At 50.8% G+C, this 20,837-nt stretch overlaps 1 protein-coding gene across 2 annotated transcripts in view; it reads left to right on the top strand.

Annotated features, from left to right (window-relative positions):
- Positions 1-6,527: 6,527 nt before the first annotated feature.
- The window catches only part of B3GAT1 (beta-1,3-glucuronyltransferase 1), a 30,440-nt gene continuing 16,130 nt past the window's right edge, over positions 6,528-20,837 (top strand). Inside the window, exon 1 of one of the 2 annotated variants that reach the window (XM_086678630.1) lies at positions 6,528-6,671. The gene's annotated coding sequence lies outside the window, so the exon portion shown is untranslated. The remainder of the gene's footprint in view (positions 6,672-20,837) is intronic. The other variant, XM_086678629.1, reaches the window with a different exon arrangement.

The following is a 20,837-nucleotide window of genomic DNA, read 5'->3' on the forward strand; positions in this document are numbered from 1 at the left end:
TAAGTCCTGGCACAGAGCAGGCTCCCAGAAATTGGGTGGAATAAATGAATGAATGAATGAATGAGAGAAATCAAAGCACCCATAAGGAAAGACTCTTAGTCCTTCTTTATGTCTTCCAAATTCAAAAAGGAAGGTGAGAGAGGCTCAGGAGAAAGGAGTCACTTCTGCAGAAGCTCTGCTCACACTGGAGGTCTAAGATGTCTGCCCATCACCCTGGAGTCTAGGCAGGAAATTAAGCAACTACATCCATCATATTTATTGAACAGCTCTTCTCTAGAAGACACTTGTGCAGGAGGTCGGTCGTGCACATGAATCCTCAAACTCTAAAAGAGAATGTTCTTCTCACTTCACAGCACTTTGTCCTTGCTCTCCACACTCCAGCCTCACTTGCCTTGTTTTTGTTTCTCAAACACACTGAGCCTTTTCTTGCCTCCCAACTTTGTCTATTGCTGTTCTCTAGGGCTGGGACTCTTTTCTCCAGCTCTTCATGCAACTGGCCCTACCATTCTGCAGGATGAAGCTCAACTGTGAACTCTTGATGGAGACTTTCCCTGATCTTCTCATGTAAAAAGCCCCTCTCAGGATTCTCCGTAGTTCTTGATCCTGTGATTTCCTTCTTATATCTCATTCAATATTTGTATTTATTCAGCGTGTTTGCTTGTCTATTATACCCCTAGCATATAAGCTCCTGAGGTATACTGGGATGATGAACAGCATGAGTTCTAGAATTAGACTGCCTGCATGAAATGCCAACTTTCTCACTTACTAAACATGTGACCTTGATTATATTACCTAAATACTATGCCCTGGATTCCTGACCTATAAAATGGAATTTATAATAGAACCTTGTCATAAACAGTGCCTCATAAACAAACATCATGAAATTTGTTAATGCATGTGAAGACTTAGAACATTACCTGGTACATATAAAGGGACTCATGAAAATTAACTTTGCTCATTGTTGTTATTTACTGCTACATCTGTTATTACTGCTCTATCCTGATGCTTAGCACAGAGTCTGGCATAAGAGTATCTTATAATAGGCACAGAATATCAGCTAAACAAATGAAAGCATGCATGCATCAATAAGAGCCTTCAGAAAAGCCCAGAGAAGATGTGATGGCACTGAGAGGAAGGCAGTTTACTTCCTGAGGTTCCTCAGTCAGGAGAGGTTGCAGGGGGAGAGCAGCAGGGCCAGAGAAGGCTCTTGAAGGAACTGAGGGAGTCCCTAGGGCTCACACTGTGACTGACCCAGACCTGGGCCATAAGGAGTTCCAGAGGGACTTGGGAGGAATGGGTTCTGGGGAATAGTTAGGGAGTAGTTGAAGAGGTCAAGGGGCAACCTCGGGTTGTTTTCACCGCCCCAAGAGGACAGAGACTGGTCCCAAGTTTGCCTCAGAGGGATGCACCTCCAACTCACAGGGCTCTCCTCCCATAGCCTCTCACGCCTCCCTCAGCCACAGGAAAAAGAAAGCAAAACAAAAATGAGATCATTTTATGTTGGCGAGGATGTAGAGAAAAAGGAACCCTTGTGCACTGTTGTGGGAATGCAAGCTGGTGCAGCCACTCTGGAAAACAGTATGGAGGTTCCTCAAAAAGTTAAAATTTGAAGTACCCTACAATCCGGTAACTGTACTACTGGGTATTTACCCAAAGAACACGAAAACACCAATTCAAAAAGACATATGCACCTCCGTGTTTATTGCAACATTATTTACAATAGTCAAACTCCAGAGTTTGGCACACTGAGCAGCCCAAGTGTTCATCTATTGAGGAATGGATAAAGAAGATGTGGTATACATATAGTGGAATATTACTTGCCAATAAAAAGAATGAAATCTTGCCATTTGCAGCAACATGGATGGATCTACAGTCTCTAATAGTAAGTGAAATAAGTCAATCAGAGAGGGATGAATTCCATGATTTAATTCATGTGTGAAAATTAAGAAAACAAACAAAGAAAAAAAGAGACAAACCAAGTAACAGACTCTTAAGTACAGAGAACAAACTGATGCTTACCAGAGGGGAGGTGAGTGGGCAGGTGGCTGAAATAGGTGAAGGGGATTAAGAGTACATTTATCACGATAAACACTGAGTAATGTATAGAATTGTTGAATCACTGTATTGTACACCTGAAACTAATATAACACTGTATGTTAACTATACTGGAATTTTAGAAACTGAGATAATTTGGGGGGTCTAAAGCCATGCAACTGCACCCTCCCCATGGATGCAGGGATTTGAGAAGGGCAAGTTCAGCCTCCTTGCTGTAGTTCAGGAAGGATCCTGGACCTGCTAAAGAGAGAAAGAGGGAGACAGTGGGAGGTCTGAGAGTCCTGAGAACCCAAGGACCATCTCTAATTTGTTATGGGGAAGCAATAATGTCCAAAATCCAAAGCTCTGACCAGAGAACTGCTGATGAAAGAGAACAGCTAAAAGGTTTCCTCTCCATTCTCTCTCTGGGCCATGAGCTCAACCACCCAAAACAACACATGCACACACATCCAGCGAGAGCCACTGAGGAGCAGGTCATGCATGCCTGCCAGATGCTGTGAGGTGTGCCAGGGCCCTGGGGAACTCACCCTGACTGCCCTGCCCAGCCTGAGTGCAGCTGTCCTTCCTCTCAACTCCCACCACTCTGGTGAGGTAGGGGCTACAATAATGGGTGAGCACATGCAGCATGTGGGGGCCCGGGGGAGTCTTCGTGGACCAGTACATTCACATCAGCAAAATCACTGCTGTAGATTCCAGGGTGGGGGGTGGCTCCCTAGAAATGGGGGCCCCAACAGAGAGCAAAGACTAGCACTGGATCCCAGATAGGCAGAGAGCAGCTCAGCTGTTTTCTGTTATCTCTCTGGACTTTTTGGTTAGCTGAGGAGGAAGGGTGGTCAGAAAAGGAAGTTTCATTACAAATCAGGAGAAGGCCAAAGCTCCTGCTGAAAGAGAGGCCAGCAGAGTCAGAGGGAACTTACAAGGGGAAAAATAAGAGTAAACTGTTATTCATATTAAATTAGGGGACAGGTGATTTGGAGAAAACCTACAGACCCTCCCAGATGGTTTTTGGGGTTTTGCACTGCAGATGATGGTTTTATGGAACCCTTCTGGGAGTCAGATTGTAGGAGCTGTGCCAGGACCCGAGCAGGGACAGGACTCCCTTCCTATTTAACTACACAATAAACACATAATAGCTTGTCCCAGAGGACAGACCCAGGCTTTGCATACTAAACATTTTGGTGGTAGGCTTTGGGGGCCTCTGAGAAGAGGGGCTCACTCTTGGCAGGGAAGAGGGGGAATGGGAAGATCAATCATTCAAGGAGATTCAGGAACTGCTCCAGGTGTTTGGAGCAAGGGCTAAATTATAGGGGAAGCACTAAATCCAGATGTGGAAGAGAAGGGTTTCCAGAGACCTGAAGAGGCAAGCAGGAAAACAGAAAAAGGAGTAGAAGGCAATCATTATGGCCCAACCACCTTGTGGGGACTGGTGTGTATATGTGTGTGCACATATACATGTGTGGGCGGGTTCAGGTATGCATAGGTGTATGCATGCATGCATGAGCGCACTGGAGGAATACAAGAGTTGTGTGTGTTTGTATGTGTATCTGCCTCTGTGTACACATTTTGTGTCTATATAGCTGTTTGTGTATTTATATGTGTTCACACACTTGGGGTGTTGCCAAAACTTCCCACCGAAACTAATGGCAGGCTATTCTCTCTTCACTGAGGCTTATCATGCTAATTTTAATCCCACATTATTGTTTTAAGTTGGCTCTAAAAATTAATATTAAAAAATTCTATAAACAGAGCCTGGGGCTAAACTGCAAGAAAGGTCCCTAGAAAGGAGTTTTATTATCACTATTGTTCTCATAAGAATGTTGAGGGTAAAGCTTGTCACCCTTCCTGTTCCATCTGGCTAGCCTCCCATTAGTGCAAGGCAGAGCACCAGAGAACACCTGCAGAAGGTATCCAACTGGCCACAGCCTGTCAGGACCAGAGAGGACTGGTGACTGTTTAGTCAGACCCCTGGTTTTCTTACTGAAAACACTGTCTGTGAAAAGACTAACTACCTAGTCACTCAGGTAGTATCTTCAGAATCAGCCTGAAGCTCTCCATTGCCTGAGCTTACCATATGAAGGTTATGTCCTGTCCTGGGAGAATGGATGGAAAATGAGTGTAATCTCTGGCACACCCTCACACACATAGTTCACACATTGCTGATGATGACATCCTTTGTGGCTCCAGTTCCCTTGTTCATAAAATCAGGGGTTAGAACTAACAACTCTTGTAAGCCATTTCTATTCTACCATTTGGTGAGTGTGTGAACAGGACCAGCTGGTTTAGTTGGGGAGAGAGGCAGTTTGTATTCCATGCAAACTCATGGCCTGGCCCCTCCACTGTGCTCTCCTGATCTGCCCTCTCTTGTTCCAGCATCTGCCCTTCCCCTGCTCCAGTTGGTGTGGAGCAGGGAGCAGAATGTAGAGACAAGGAAAACATAGTCTCCGGAAAGATTCTCTTAGCAGAGTAAAAGGAACAAGGGTTATTCAATAGGGAAGGAAAAAGCAGAGTATAGGGATTGCTGTAATTCATGCTTCATTAAGAGAATGAGGAAATGATCCTGTGCTGCAGCAGAAGGTACTCAGGTTAGATTTGGAAGAACTTCCTTGCTGGCGAAGAGGGCTGTTAAATACAGGAAAGGAAGAGGGAATGAGAGGGAGGGACAGCTGTCACCAGAAGCAGTAATTAATTATATTTTCAAATATCTGTGAGATGGTATGGACGATGAGGCCCCTTCCACATCTCAAGATCTTGATCAAAGTAGCTGACTCTGAAGCCCCTGCCCCTGCCCCTACCCCATCCTCCACCCACCACACATATTCAGGGAAGGAGCAGGGCAGAGCCTGGCTGGGTACTGACCAGGAGAGGGAAGGTGGTGGGGAAAGAGGTCCCCTGCTTCTCACCATCAGTCCATGGTACATAGAAACACATTGACTGGTGGTACAACTTTAATTCAGCAATGCCTGACAGTGGGTCTAGAGTTGGTGGAGGTAAGAAGGCATCAGACCTTGAGCAAGAATTTGAGCTTCTAAAAAACACTGACATTCTCTGGCCCTGCTATGGCCAGAACCCCAGCAATAGGAGCTGGCCTCTCCTGGGGCTGTGAAGAGGATACAGGGTGGCCTTGACTACAGGTGTCCGGGAGGAAGACCAGCCTGTGGGTACAAACCCTTAAAACAGGTATAAGGATAGCTTCTAAGTCTCTGGCAACCTGACACAAAAGCATTTGGAAGTATCTCCATAGATAGCTACATGCCAAGGCTGTATCTACACCCCATATATATATGTACACACATATGCATACACAAGGACTCCCTGGTCATACACTCCCCTGGCCCTCCTGGCACACACAGGCAGGAAATATACTGGGGCTTCTTTGCCCAAGGAACCCTGGGAAATTACTAGATAGCCTGCTGGCCCCCTTCTCTCCATCTCTGCTCCTCCTTGTTCCTTCCCAGTCCATCTCTACCCCACGCATTGCCCCCCTGCTTTCTCTTTGGAATGTCCAGGGCACTGTGGGAGAGGGAGTTGAAGATGACACTCGGCAGCTGGACATGCCCTTCGACAAGGCAGCAGTGCCCACAGGTGGGGCCGCTCTGTTGGCCGGCGCCCAGGGACCCCCGTCTTCACCCTACATAGGTAGCTCCGTATCCCAGCAGGTACCCCTGCCCCCACCAGCTATCTCCCACTCCGGGGTGCCTGAAACCGAGGAGGGAGCCGCACCCTCCCCGCTCCCCAGCTCTGCCTCCCAGTCCCAGAGAACCGCCCCCCAACTGCCCAGCCCGGAAACAATCACCCTTTGAGAAAGGCTGCCAAGCTGGGCGCCAGGAACAGCCAGGATGGAGGCGGGGTGGGATGGGGGTGCAGGCAGCGGGTCTGGCGAGCTTTAACTCTAGAGAGCCGAGGTCGGGCTTGTCTCGGCCCCCGCCCGCAGCCCCTGCTCCAGCTCCTCAAGCTGGTGCTGTTGGGGCTGGGAAGGGCGAGTGTGTAGGGGGGCGAGGGGTGATACCAATCCCGGGAGGGGGGGTCGCCTCCTCCTCCTCGCGCCCCCCGCCTCAGCTGGCGAGGTTGGTACCGCCCATTAGCGGCGCGGGTCCCGCCAGCAGCTTGCGCGCTCTCGGGGGCGGGGGCAGGGGGAGTGGGGGTGGGGAACGAAGGGGTGGGGGCGGGGCGGCAGGCGCTGTCAGAGCCGCGGCTGCACCGGCGCATCCGCTGCCGCCGAGGGGACTCCGCGCTGGCCCTGTCGGCTCGGCTCCGGCCGCTCCGCGCCTCCCCCTCGCTGTCCCCAGGGCCTGGCTCCCTCGCCTCGCCCCCTCTCCGGTACCCCGTGCCTCCCCCTCCCCGGCTCCCCCGCCCCTGTCTCCCTGCCTGCGCCCTCCCGCGCGCTCCCAGGCTCCGGCCGCCGCCTCGTTGAGCCCAGAAGGAGCCGGGCCCGGGCGGCGGGTGGGTGCGCGGACCCCGCGGCTATGAAGTGGCCCCCGGGGGCCCGGAGCCCGAGAGCCCCCGGGGAGGGAGGTGCGCGCGGCCCAGGGCAGCAGCCAAGGGGCGCCGGAGTCGGCGCGTAGGGGCCGCCGCCCGCCATGGACCGCGCCGGGGACGATCCGGACTCGCCGCCGCAGGTCAGTGCCCCCGCGCCCGCGAAAGCCACCGCCGCGCACAGAGCCCCTTTATGCGTCCCCATCAGTATCCATGCCATGTCCTCCTTGGGTGCGAGTGTGTGTGTGTGTGTGTGTGTGTGTGCGCGCGCGCGCGAGCGCGCGCAGCGGGGGCAGCTGGAAAGCGGCCGGGAACGGGCCGGGGCTGGTAAGCACTGCTACCGAGGGGGCTGCGAAACAAAACCCGGGCGATGCCTGCCCTCCTCCGGTCGGCCTTAAGGGGAGAGTTGGTTCTCGGCAGCTTCTCACAACTGGCGCAGGCTTCTAGCTCTTGGGTCCCTTTCCACCTCAGCAGGTGGTTCCTGGTGGCCCGGAGGAGTCAGGGGCCCGACACCTGCCGCACCCCTGCTCCCCAAAGCCATCCCCAGTCGCTGCAGGCGCTGGCAAGTTAACTCTCTTCAGGGGACCCAGGCTCTGCAACTCTGCTGGGGAGACTGAAAGGTTGTAAGGTGGCAAGGATGACAAAGGGTCCTTGGGACCCTCATCGTAGCCAGGAGGAAGGAGGCATGACCAGCTTCACCACCCAGCCTCCTGCATCTGGGCTTAGGCCTGAGGTCCTGATCCCTCCAAAGGGAGGGATACAACTTCTGAAAAGGAGGCTGAGAGGTGAGGCAGGAAAGAATAGAGGAAGCCACAGGATCTAACAGTGCCAGGGAAAGGAGGTGACAGCCTGGTACCAAGCAACTAAGGTCAAGGGAGACACCCCCTCCCCCCCACACACATATAATACATCAATCAACAAACAGTCCTGACTACCTCCCCTTCCCCTGCCTCCACCCAGCCAGGCCTAGTGTCACCCATGCACTATTTTTTAAAAATTTTTTTAATGTTTATATTTATTTTTGAAACAGAGAGACAGAGCATCAGTCGGGGAGGGGCAGAGAGAGAGGGAAACACAGAATCCCAAGCAGGCTCCAGGTTCTGAGCTGTCAGCACAGAGCCTGATGCTGGGATCTAACTCATCAACCTCAAGATCATGATCTGAGTCGAAGTCGGAAGCTCAACCAGCTGAGCCACCCAGACTCCCCAGCCATGTACTATTTAGATGAATTCTAGTAGAAGCTGGAGCTAAGGGATTCCAGGGATTTCCAATTCACAGGACTCCAAAGGGGACCTCTGCTGACAGTTGCTAGCGCTATGCTGGTGGGGCAGCTCTGCCTGCATGGTTACCAGTCTGGATGGAGGACCCGTTGGGACCTGGTTGGGTTCTGTGGCATGCTCTGTAAAAGGATCAGGTGTGAGTGTCCTGTGCATAGCACTGTGAAGTTATTATGTGTTTGTGTGGAAACAGGGGGCACATAGCTTCTTAAGTTACTGGGGTTATGGGGGCAAGTGGCTTCACGAGACTGATGCTGTAGGGTTTTCTAAGATTTGTCTTTCTGTGCCTCATGTCTCCCTACCTCTGCCAATAGCCACCACAGAGATTGAGACATTTGCTCCCAGAACCTGCTTAACTGGTGACCATTATTGCCCTTACTGGACCAAATGACAAGACCCCCCTTCCTTCATATGGAATGAAGACCCTTCCCATGAGACCCTCAAGGACACTGTCTACTCTGCCAAGTCCATCCCCAGCACCCCAAAGGTTCTAGAGTTGCACGCCATTTACCGCTTCCCCTTTTGGTGCGAGCAAGATGGCTCACCAGCATTAATGGAAGAAGGAGGTTAATGAATGTGTGCCCATTCAGCACAGGAGCCAAGTGGCTTGCTGTGCTCATTTCTCTACCTGTTCCTACATACTTGGAAATTACTCTATTTTTAGGCATGTTGGAAGCTTACATGTGCTGGATTGAATATGTGCATATAGGTTTCTGGATGAGCAGGCACTAACTGGTCCACCTGAAGGATGGGGCAGGTAAATCACTGAGGTGGGACAGCTCCAGTGACAGGATTGGAGCCTGCAGTAGAGACCAGGGGTTGTAGAGGAAGATGCCAGTGGGGCTAGCCCAGTCCCCTGCCTCAGGCCTCTGGATAGACCTGGATTTTCCCATAGTAGTTTTTGAGCGGTGAGGGAAACAAGTCGGCTTTACTTCTTGTTGTGAAGCATAGGGTGAGGAGACAAGGCAGGAGCTTTGCAAGTGTGAGAAATGCAGTAGGGTGAGCTGCCTGGCAGTCAGGCTTAAAGGTAGGGGAACATGCTGGTTAAGTCTGGCTAGAAAAGAGGAATAGAAATGCCTGAGAGCTCCCATCTGCTGACACTGAAGGAGAAGCAAAGGCAGGGCTCAGGAAGAGAAGGAATCTGAGAGTCTGAGGCAGGCAGAGGAGTTAGTCTGAGACAACAGACAAAGACACAGAAGCACGCTCACAGAACAACAGGGCAGGGGGCCCAGAGGCAGAGGTCTGGCTTGCCTGGCAGTGCAGTTGGGGTTTGTCCAGTGCTCTCCCAAGCTCCAAGGTATCAGCACTCATTTGCCTGGGCAGGGGACTCCTCAGGGAATCAGGAGGACAGTCTCCTGAGGAATGCTCTTTCCATGGCTCTGATGAATGCAGGGGTGGTTCAGAGGGAGGCCCAAAAGGCAGAAAGGGGACTGGCTATTGGATCAAGAGTCTTCTGGAAGACCTTCTTGCTCAGGCCCATCCCCCAGTGCTGAGGGTTTCTCCCATCTTCTGGACCCTGCCCCTCCGCCCCTCCTGGTCCTGGGATGAAGTAGGGTAGGGAAGGGTGTCGACTCTGGGGAGACTGGCTCTGGGGAGAAGGAAAAAGTAAAACCTCTTTCATGACCCCCCAGGCTGCCAGACAAGAACTTTGGAGACCCTGCTGAAGAGCATTATGGGGAAAGGAATTAGTACAATGCAGAGCACAGGCTCTCAGCCAGGCCTGGGGGGCCCAGCTCTGTTCCCTCTATGACTAGTTGAGTGGACTTTGGGAAAAACTGAGCCCTCTAAGCCCTGGTTTCCTAAAAACCTGTAAATTGAGGAAGCCTCATCTCACCAGGCTGTCTTTAAGTGAAGTGCTAGATGGATATTAATTTATGTACTTATTTTATATAACCTCCTCCCCTATTCTTCCAGGATCTGGATGGCTCTAGGATTTGGAGTAGCAATTCTCTGGCCAGTTCTGAAACCAGTCACATTGGGATGGTTGTAGTCTCTCCACCCCCCATGCTGTTCCACCCCATCTGCTTTGCCACACCTCCAGACTCTGGGCCTTCCCCTGGCCCACCTGGGGCATGCCTGTGTTGCAAGGACATTCTAGGTGTCTCCTTGAAACAGCATCAACAATGTTTCGATGTCTCATTAGTAGTCAGTGTAATTGTTCCAATTTATCAGCCAATGCTCCCCTAAAACAATTTGTGTAACTTAGAAGAACTCTGGCTCTGTGACCTTCTATTATCCATGATGAAAGATGACAAGGTAGACAGAGATCACTCAAAATTCTGTTCACTTCCACACACATTGACTGAGCACCTACTGTGTTCCAGGCTCTGGGCCAGTGCTGAGAACATAAGGCATCAAATAATCCAAAATCAGGGGTTTTTATTTAGCTTTTGGAAGGGTTATGTGGGTTGCTTTTTTTTTTTTTTTTTTTTTTTTTTTTTTTTGCAGCTACAGCAAATTTACTTTTCTAATGAGGTTCAGCCCTAGCCAATATTAAAATGAGTCTGTGCTCCCTGTGCGTACCAGCTGACAGCAGGGCAGGCAGCCTCCCAGCAAAGTGCCTGGCAGGGATTAGGGCTTTGCCACCGATAAGCCCAAAAGTGGAGAGTCTCAGTCTGGATCACCAAGACTTGACTGGATTTAGGGATAAGCCTTGCCCACAGGGCTGCGGGTCTCACAGCTAAGTATTAGAGCCATGGGCAGGGCTTCTTTCTTCTTGTATGTGGGAAATGTGAGCTCTTATTATCTCTTTATGAAGGGAAGAAGCATGGAGGGAGCAGAGACAAGAAAGCAATATTGGGTATTAGGAGTGGAACTATAGTACCAGACCTGAGATTGGGTACCTGGTTCTGCCAGTCCTCTCTGGCTGGGCTCATGCCTTCTCCTCTCTCCTTCACTTCTGTCTTGCTTCCTTCCTTATGAGGCAGGTGAGCAATCTGGCCTCTGAGGCCACACGTCTCTTTAGGCTCAAGACTCTGTACTATTCATTTGACCGTTATTCAGAAACCTGCATAGCCCAACACTAGATGTAGGATGGGCTGCTTTCCCTCCCATAGTGGGCAATTCCTCATTCATAGCAGCCACATTTCAAGAGTTCAGTAGCCACATGTGGCTAGTGGCTACCATACTGGACAGCACAGATACAGAACATTCCCAGCATCACAGAAAGTTCTACTGAAAGTGCCATTCTAGACTTGACATAGATGGTTTAGTGAGATGGCTAAGAGCATGGACTCTGGAGTCTGACTGGCTAAATTCAAATATTGGCTCTGCTACTTAATAACTGTGTTTCCTTGGGATGTTACTTAACCTCTCTGTGCCTCAGATTTATCATCTCAAAAATGGGAATAATACTAGGAGATTTTTGAGGACAGAGCAAGTCATTACAGTTAATCATGGTGATCACCCAGAACATGCAATAGTAAGTGCTTTGCCTAGCAATTTCTATTCATTTATTTAACAATTCACTTAATAAACACTGAACAGCTTACTTTATGCCTGGCATGATGCCAGGTGCTGGGTCTGTCAGTCGTCAGCATGTGACCTTGCTTCCTAAGCCTCAGGCTCCTCACCTGTGATGGGAATGTAGCCCAATAATAGCCCCTGCACCACACCCCTGATGAGATACAATGAGATGAGGAATATGTCTTCCTTTGTCCGTGACACTTCCAGATAAACAGGAGCTAACATTTTTGGAAGTGGATGCACCTGAAATTCTCTTTTTATTGGAACCACTCTCACCAAAAAGCATTTCCTAAGCCCCCAGAGGTTCAAAATGAGCAAATGAGGCCCCAGCTGCCTCCAGCATCATGCTGAGTGAGGATGGAGCAGGAGACTTAAGGGGCTCTTGCCTGGGCTCAACCCCACCCTCGTCCTGAGGGAAAGAAAGCTAGGAGGCCACTGTCCTGAGCTCAACAGAGGGAAGCAGCAAGGAGGGAGAAGGGCCCTTGGCCTGACAGGATGAGGTGATCAGCTGGCTAACCCAGGGACACAGCTATGTCAGCAGCTAACTATGTAATAGAATCTCTTGGAACCTCATCTTCCTCATCTAAAATATGAGGAGTGGGAGCCATATGAACGTTGCCCTACCTGAATTATACCATTTACCTTGGTAGAGGAAATGGGTCTGAGAATCAAGAATTTGCCATCCATAGCCACAAAGTATCAGATAAACACTGAAAACTATCTAGCCTGCAGGGCTTTGCCCAGAATTTGGATTCTGTGATTCTTGGTTGCTTCCTTCTTTTTATAGATAAGGAAACTAATGCCCAGAGAGGTTCCTGGCTTATCTCAGGTCACACAGCATGGTAGTGCCTTATCCTAGACCATGACCTAAGTCTCCCAGCTCCCTGCTTCTCCCTCTCTGTCAGCCGCCTGCCCTCTTATCAAGACAGAGATGCACATCAGGGCAGCAGGAACAGCCTCACTCAGGCTGGGGCTAAGAGGCCAGCACTTGAGACACCAAGGCCCCTTTCACACAGGCTGGGATGAGTCTTCTCTCTCCTCCTCTGACACATGGCCCAGGAAGACTAACCAAGCTATCTCTGACAGACCCCAGGGAAGGTCAGATCTTTCAGACCACAGGCAACACATTAAAAATACATACAAAACTTTAATTAAATCACTGAACCATTATCCCGGTATTGTGTCCATGCACACTCTAACCAAAGGAATAAGGTCAGCCTGGAAATCATCAGGCTGAGTGAGCCACCAGGGGCCCTTGATATCTTGAGACTGAGGTTGTCTCAGCCCAGACCTAAAGCACTCAGGGTTCCCAGTGGTTGATTGAGGGTTTCCTCAGGGATGTCTTCTGAAGCCTGAGGAGATCTGGGCATGCTCCTCAGCCCACCTCCCCCATCACCAGCATCCTGATGCCCTTGGAAATAGGTACGTGCAGACTCCCAGAGATGTTAGTGACCTGTCCCCTGGGAGGCAAAGTTAATGGGATAATGCATCCAGGCCAAATAGGCCGCATGATGGACTTCAAGGAGGTGCCTCTTCCCTTTGGCCATCCTGGGCATATATTTGTCTCCCCCACTCAGTACCCTGTGCTCTCTTCTCTACCCTCTTAGTGCATGGAGCACAGACCAAGGACAACCCCTTGTTCCAAAAGAGTGACTGGCCAGAACTCACACCAGGATCCAGGAGCCTCATTTCTGGGCAGCAGGTTGTCCATGCCACCAGCCTGTTTAGGTTGACGTACAGCCTCTGGACATGTTATTTTCTTTTTCTGCCAGCGTTTCTGAACTTAAGCTGAAGTATTACTAGCCTAACTCATCACTTGTTGATACTAACTTCTTCTCCCACTCATAAATCTCTCTCTGGAAACAAATGCCCCAACTGCTCCATCTCTGTCCCTTCCCAAGCCCCATGACTGGGTGACACAGCAAGCTGCCATGAGTGTATGAGGATGTGTGTGTGTGTGCATGCATGTGTGAGCATGTGTGTGCATTCATGTGTGTCCGTGTATATGTGCACACACTCTTCCACTACATCTTGCTCACTCCTAGCAGCACATCTGGAACCTCTGGGGGGTGCCCTGTGTATGTGTACACACAGCAGTGCTCCCCAGTGACAGCCAGCAGGAAGGTGTACCCAGCAGCCCCACTTGGTACTACACACAGGTGCCCACTCCAGCCCTGATGCCATGAAAGCCCCCAGCCCCGCCATCCCCTCACCCTGCCTAGTGTGCAGGCCCTAAGGGACGTGTCATTGTTGACAGATCTAACCAGACCTCTGGATAACCAGTTCTTTTTTGTGTGTGTACTACACACACACACACACACACACACACACACACACCATCTACCATCTTAACCATTTCTCAGAGTTCAGTGGTATTAAGTACATTCACATTGTCATGCAACCATCTATCTCCAGAACTTTTCATCTTGAAAATTGGAAACTATACTCATTAAACAACATCTTTCCACTTCTCCTTCCCTTGGCCCAGGTAACCACTGTTCTGCCTTCTGTTTCTGAGTCCGACTACTCTAGATACCTAATGTAAGTGGTGTCATCCAGTATTTGTCCTTCTGTGCCTGGCATCTTTCACTTAGCATAATGTCCTCAAGGTTCATCCATATTGCAGCATGGGTCAGGATTTCCTTCCTTTCTTAGGCTGAATAATATTCCATTGTATATGTCAACTGCATTTTATTCAGTCATCCAGTTGACAGGTTCTTTGATGCCAGGCCATGGAGCAAAAAGTTCTCGGTAATGGTGGTTCTCCCCACTTGACCTTCTCATTTAGGGGGTGTCTCAGTATAAGGGTCCAGCAGAGACCTCTATGCTCTGAGTTAACCTACATGCCAGGTAGCATAGGAGCACAGAAAAGAAGCCCCATTTTATTTGAAGAGAATGGTATCTTTTTGGGATCTCTGGTTGCTCCCTTCACTGCCCAGTGACAACTGAGCATCCTTGATGCCTACCCCTGTGTGGCATTCCCCAGAAGTGCACCTGGCCCAGTCCTTGAAGGTTAAATAGGAGCTCAGTGCACTGAGGAATAATGAGGAGAAAAACATTCTAGGCAGAGGTACCTGCCAGTGAAGGGATGCCAAAATCCTGTCCCAAACCCCTCCCCACATGCCACCTTCTCAGGATCCTGAGAGAGAAATCTTCCCTGTACTCCCAGAGCTCTTCCCTGGGGGCAGGAGCCCTTGGTGACCTCAGAGAGCTCCTGTGTATGTGGCAGGCCTACCTTAGCACATGGCTTTGAGCTGTTAAGGCTCCATCTTTATGATCCATAGCCACCCTGCTGCTAGCTATATAATACACAGTCGGTAAAACATATAGATAATGTCAGCATAATCTACCATCTGGGGGACTGAGATTTAGGGATCCTCCATTCATCACATTCACGCCTGCCTGCTCACGGGGGGAACACACACTGTCCACTCTGGACTCCCAGGCCTTCTGAGGCTGGGCTCCCCGTACCCAACCACCTTCAACACCTTTCCTTAACTATTCCTCATCCAGTCAACAGGGTTAGCTGATACCAGGAGGGATCTAAAGGATAAGGTACAAGTAAGAGAGAAAGTTGGGCAGCCTCCGAGGTGGAAGATGAAGCTTTCCAGGCACCCGGCCTGCTTCCAGGGGAGAAAAGCCAGGGAATGAGGGGGCCCATAGGTGCATGGCCCTAGACCCCTGCTGATGGCCAACTGTCAGCCCCAATGCTGTGAGAGTCTCCATTCTCTGAGAGCTCTGGAAGCAGGAAAAGAGAAGAGGGGGCACCTGACCTTCCAACATCCCCAGTCCTTGCCTAAGTGTGTGTCTCAGGGGATTGGGCAGAAACATGGAACTGATGTTGGGAGGCAGCACCAGGAGGTGTCCCAACACCAGGACAGGCCCTGGCCATCTACCCATAGCACAGCGTCTCAGTTCTGAGCTTAGCTTCCAAATCTGTGAAAGAGGAGCAAGGAAAGAAGTGCCTTCCCAAGGGAGCTGTGCAGAAAGGCAGCCATGGGCAACTGTATGTGAAAGAGCTTATAAACTCTGTAGTGGGCTGGAGGTGACCTGGAGGTCAGCACGGGGCTAGAGGGGCCAGGGCCAGGGCGCCAGGTTTCCAGGACATGGCTTCCCTGTGTGTGTGGCAAGTCTGCCTTCTCCAGGCCACTGCACACTTGCACCTTTGTTTATCACACTGCTGCATGCCAATGTGCCTGCTTATTGTGGAGTCCAGTCTCAGCACAGCCTTGTCCATGGAGGGAGGAATCTGCTAGAAAAGCTGCCCCAGAGGCTGGTCAGTGCTCACCTCTCTCTTCCCCTTCTTTTTCAGGCTCTTGAATTCAGCTGAATCTTAAAACAAGGTGGTGGTGGTGGTTATAATTACTCTTTTACTTTACATTATCTGACATTTTTAGTGTTAATTGTATGCAGGCCCCATGCTAGAATTTTCCATGGATTCCTTCATCTGATCCCAAAAATAGCCCAGTAAGAGTTACAGATAAGAAAACTGAGTCACAGGGGTATTGGTGCAGCTTCTGCTTTGTGTCAGGGCCTGGATTCTGTGGTGGGATCCAGAGGTACTTAAGTAAGACCTGGTGCCCCCAGGAGAACCCATGGCCTAGAAGCTGGAGACAAACATGAAAAACAACAAGTGCACAGAAGGTTACAGGGCTGAACCTTCACTGCATGGACACTGAGTGCTCAGGCCTGGAGAAGAGCATGGCTGGGGAAGGCTTCAAAGAAGGAAGGGCAGCCTGAGGGCATAGAGCTCAGGATGGTCTCACCTAGTCAGCACCCTCACCCAGAACTATGTAGACATCAGCTCCAAGAGAAACTGAGACAGACAGCAGCCTGAACGACATGAGGGTGGGAAAGATGGTGCTATGGGGACAGACTAGCATTGGCTGCTTACACCCTCCCTGGAAGGTGTCTGAATGCCAGCATCACCCACAGTCTGAGAGGCTCTGCATGGCTATCCCAGTCCACCCTCACCATCGACCCTCAGGTTACCTGGCCTGCTTGGTTCCAGTCCCTAGGCCCTGGTCACATGCCCTGCCTGCTGGTCTGCAGGGATCTAATGGACGCCAAGTCAGTCACCATGTCCTGTGCCAGGCTCCATAATGTGGACCCTCATTGCAACAAGTGCTTCGCATCCACTGAGGCCAGCACTGGGCTTGTTTCATACTCCCTGGGCCACCTCTGTAATTGAGGGCCAATGAGATGAGAGCTGTGCCCTCCCAGCTCCCAAAGCCCAGGATGCTAAGGTACCATGGTCTTTCTGGGTTCCAGACTGTTCTCTAACCTCAGCCTCAGCAGGGAGCAGACCATCCCCACTGCTGCTGCTAGGCTGGCAGAAAAGGAGGGTCATACCTGTGTGGTTCTTGACCGCTGTTCCACTAGCAACTGATGATTTGCTTGTCTTGTCCCACTAGCCCCTACTGTTCATCTTGTATTGGAATCTGCTGAGCCCTCCACTCCTATTGCCCTCATCCCCACTCAAGCAGGTACCTGTGGTGGCGTGACCCCATGAGTGTGTGCCACTTGGAGGCAAGGCCCCACCACATGTCCTGAGCTTCTCTGCACCTCTCACAGAGCTCACTAAGTATTGGGCAAGCTGGGCAGGAAAGGCTCACAAGCATTTTTCTGTAACCATACATGGAATCCAAGGCCGGACAGTATCCTGGTGCAACCTCGACCTGTGCCAGGGTGATATGCATTGCCAGTTCTGCACCCCTGTCTCCAAGAGGGTGAGGTGAGGCCAGGGCAGGCAGAGGATATGGGGAGGTGTCCTAGCAACTGTGAGTGAGAACTCCAGTGCTCCCACAGCTCATGATGCAGAGGACAGAGGAGCTGTTCTGGATTTGCTCACAGAACAAACCAAGTATGTTGATTTGTGCTTCATGCAGGAGCAAAGATCCAATTCTGGGAGTTGGCAGAATCAGGAGAAGCACTGGGTCCAAACTTGGCACTCATACGCATAGCTGGGCACCACATACTGAGTGTTAGCAGGCTCCAGTTAAGGGGACCACTGCCCACTGTGCCCAGAACAGTCCCTGAGCATGTCTATTCCTGATGCATTGACTCTTGTTGTTTTATCACTTCAGCATGGTCTGGAGGGCCCTGTTTTTGGTAATAAAATACATGGTCACACCCACTCTGATGGACAGGGTCAAGGGAGGTGACTTAAGCACAGATGCCCAGTATAGGCATGCAGGCCAGGAGGAGGAGCCCTAGTTTCCACTGAGCCCAGTGAAGAGGTGGGAGCATGTCCCTGGAAGGCAGCCAGCAGTGAGCTTGGACCAGGAGAGGTGTCACAGCTGCGCTGCCTGGCCCCTGTGAGGGTCACTTCCACCTAGGGAGCAGGTCTCAGACAGACATGAGGCTGAGCCGCTGTCTCACTGGACCCAGGATGCCTGGACACTCAATGCCCTGTGCCTCAGTTTTCTTCATCTGTAAAACATAAATAAAACTTTGGAATTACAAGGATTTATTGATTAAATGAGACCACCAGTATGAAATCATTTGGGAAGTTACAGGTCCCTATCGGGATGAGTCATTTTATCAGTAGTTTTTAGGGGAGGCTGCCCCCTACCCACAGCACCACAGAGAAGGTAAATTGGCCTGTCCACCTCTATGTTCTAGGATCTGGGGCCATTGGATGCCAAGGGCACACAAGGTAATCCTTCCTTTGAACAGAGACCCAATCATGGGATTCTCCAGAAGGACTCAGAAGCAATAACCAAACCCAGCCAAGCGTGTGTGTACATGTGCCCATGAACACATGTGCATTCATTCAGATGGTGTGCTGGCCATGAGCACAGTTCTGCATTCAGGTGTGTGTGTGAAATAACTTGCTGCCCTGTTAAATCACTCTGAAGGGGTGCTGTGTAGTTAGCTGACAGCCTTGATGACTTGTCAGAATGGAAGACTCAGTCCGGCCATTCTCCTGAGTGAAATTACAAATTCAGGAGGATGGGGAGCGGGGTATCTCAGTCACCTTTACCAGGCTGACATCTTCCCCAGTCAGTTTACAGAGGGTGGTAAGAGGTGAGAGGCCACAAACACCAAATTGATACTCAGACTATCACAGGATAAGGAGCTGTGACAGCCAGCAGGGTCAGGTACACACGTACCATGCTGGATGATGGCAGAGGTCTGGCAAAGAGGGACAGCAGGGGTCAGAGGCCAAGGTGAAGAAGCAAGGTTGCAGGTGGAAGGAAATAAGGGAGATGCTAGCTTGTGAGAGCCAGGCCTTGCTTGCTCTTTGGGCATCTTGACTCTAAATTGAGACCTCTTCTCTTGGGGCTGGCTCAGACACTGGCCCTAGATGGGAATGGGCAATTACCATCTGAATGAACCAAGTAGGTCTTCTAGCTACCAGAACTTCCCCAAGTAGTGCAGGGAGAGGAGAAGGCTCTGGATGGTAGAGGCCAGAGACTGCTGTGGACAGAAAGTGGATAGGAAATAGAAGAGGGTGCAGCTAGAGCAGTGGACTGGGCCACATGGCAAAGAGCCTTGAATGCCAAGCTAAGTAAGTTACAGTCAGCAGGAGATGCAAAAGGTTTTGAGTGTGAGCAAGTCAGTATGGGGGTGAGGGTCAGGCAGTGGTCTGGAATCTGAAGAAAGATAACAATGGGTGGCTGTGAGAGCAAAGATATGACCCAGACCTGTATTGGAGGGATGCAGCTCAAGGCCTAGGGGCAGGCCAGGCCAAAGGAGCTGAGGCCCACCTTACATGAAGAGGGGGAGGGATCCAGGGCATTTCTGGGATTTTTATATTGGCAGAAGATGGATGACAGAAAGAAGGAAGGGATGGGGAGCTGCTCTAGGAAGAAAGATGATACTTGAATCTTAGTCATGTTGTATTTAAGGTCACAGTGGAATATGCCAGACAATAAAAGAGGCATAACAACTCCACACTGGAGATGGGGAAACTGAGGCTAAGAGAAATCATAGGTAGTTATCAATGTCCTCACACTGTGTAAGGCCAATGTTAGCACTTGAGGAAGGGAGGTGTCCGTTCTGACTATCCCAGCCACCCTTCCTCACTGCCTCCTCCTTCGGGGGTGATATGGGGCTTTCAGGATCTGTGGCTCCCACCCTGCCTTCCAGCAGCCAGTTCAGCTGGAGGGAGTTGGAGAGAAGCAAGGCCAAGCAGATCCATCTCATGCCCCCTTCTGGGCTGTAAGTAAGTTTGGCAGTTGCAAATAGCTGCTTTTATTGGCACCAATCATGGGTCAGATAGTTTAAACTTATTTTGCCTAATTACCCTAACAACCCTAGTGAGGGATGCACTATTTTTATTCCCATTTTACAGATGGAAAACCAAGGCCCAGAGAGATTACCTTGCCCAAGTCACACAGCAGAGGATGAAAGCCTCTAGTATTGTGCCCAGGGCTGTTGGCTCCAGGGCACAGGCTCTTCACTATTTGTCCAATTGTGTGCCACTCTTCTGGGCAGAAAAGAGCAAAGAAAGATGGGAGGGAGGCAACAGAAGGCTGTGACTATGGTTAGAACCTGCTGTTACCCTCAGGAGCTACAGGGGCCAAACAGGAGCTGAGGGTCCAGAGTGGAGACCAGGCCTCTTTGTTTTGGTGGACAGACTCTAAGGTGTCCTCCCTCCACCACATCTCCTGACTGCTGCTGTTTGTCCTTTGTGTAACTTCTTCCCCTTTGGTGTGGATGGCACCTGTGACCACCCTCTAAACAGTAGGATGTAGCAGAAGTGATGGGATGTCACTCCCATATTTTGTTATGTAGGACTCTGTCCCATTGGCAGACTTGCTCTAGATCCCACCCCCCTCCTTGCTGGCCTGATGGAGTAAGTATTTATATTGGAGAAACCTACATGGCAAGGAACTTCGGGCAGCCTCTAGGCATTGAGGGCAGTCCCAGACAACAGCCAGCAGGGAGAGTGGCCCTGAGTCCTATGCCCGAAAGGCAGAGGACTCTGCCAATAGCTTGAGCCTAGAAGCAGGTTCCTCCCCAGTGAGCCCCCCAAGGAGAGTGCAGCCCAGACAGTACACTGCAACCTTGTGAGCCCCTGAGCCATGTCTGCACTCCTGAGCCACAGAAACTGAAGAGAGTAGATGTGTGTCATTTTAAGCAGCTAAGTATATGAAGACTTGCTAGGCAGCAGTTGACCTTCCCTTCAAAATGCTGGCATGGCTGCCAGAACAGGCCTGGGGCGAGGATGGAAAGATGACATGGAAGGGAAGGTAAAGGAGGTGAGAGTGGTGGCACTTTGCAGGCCCAGAGCCCTCCCTGGGCCCCAAGGCCCCAGCCAAATGCAGAATGCTATGCTGGAAGCTGGGCCTCAGGGCTCTTTGGACTGCTCCCCAAAGTCCCACACTCCAAAGTGTGACCCTTACTGCAGGGCTCTGTGGCCATGCGCAGCAGTTTGCCTGACTTGTACTCTCCATTGTCCTGCCAGTGATTAGCACACACCTGCGGAATGCCTTGCCCACCAGCCCCCTACAGTCAGCCCTCACAACTTGCCACATGCTAGCTCTTCGGGGGGGTGCCCATGGGCCTTGCCGGCCACTACCCAACTCTCCACAACCCTCCGTCAGGCATATGTCCTCC

This window comes from Puma concolor, chromosome D1 (genome assembly GCF_028749965.1).
Source record: "Puma concolor isolate L17-30 chromosome D1, mPumCon1.1.hap2, whole genome shotgun sequence".
NCBI lineage: Eukaryota > Metazoa > Chordata > Mammalia > Carnivora > Felidae > Puma > Puma concolor.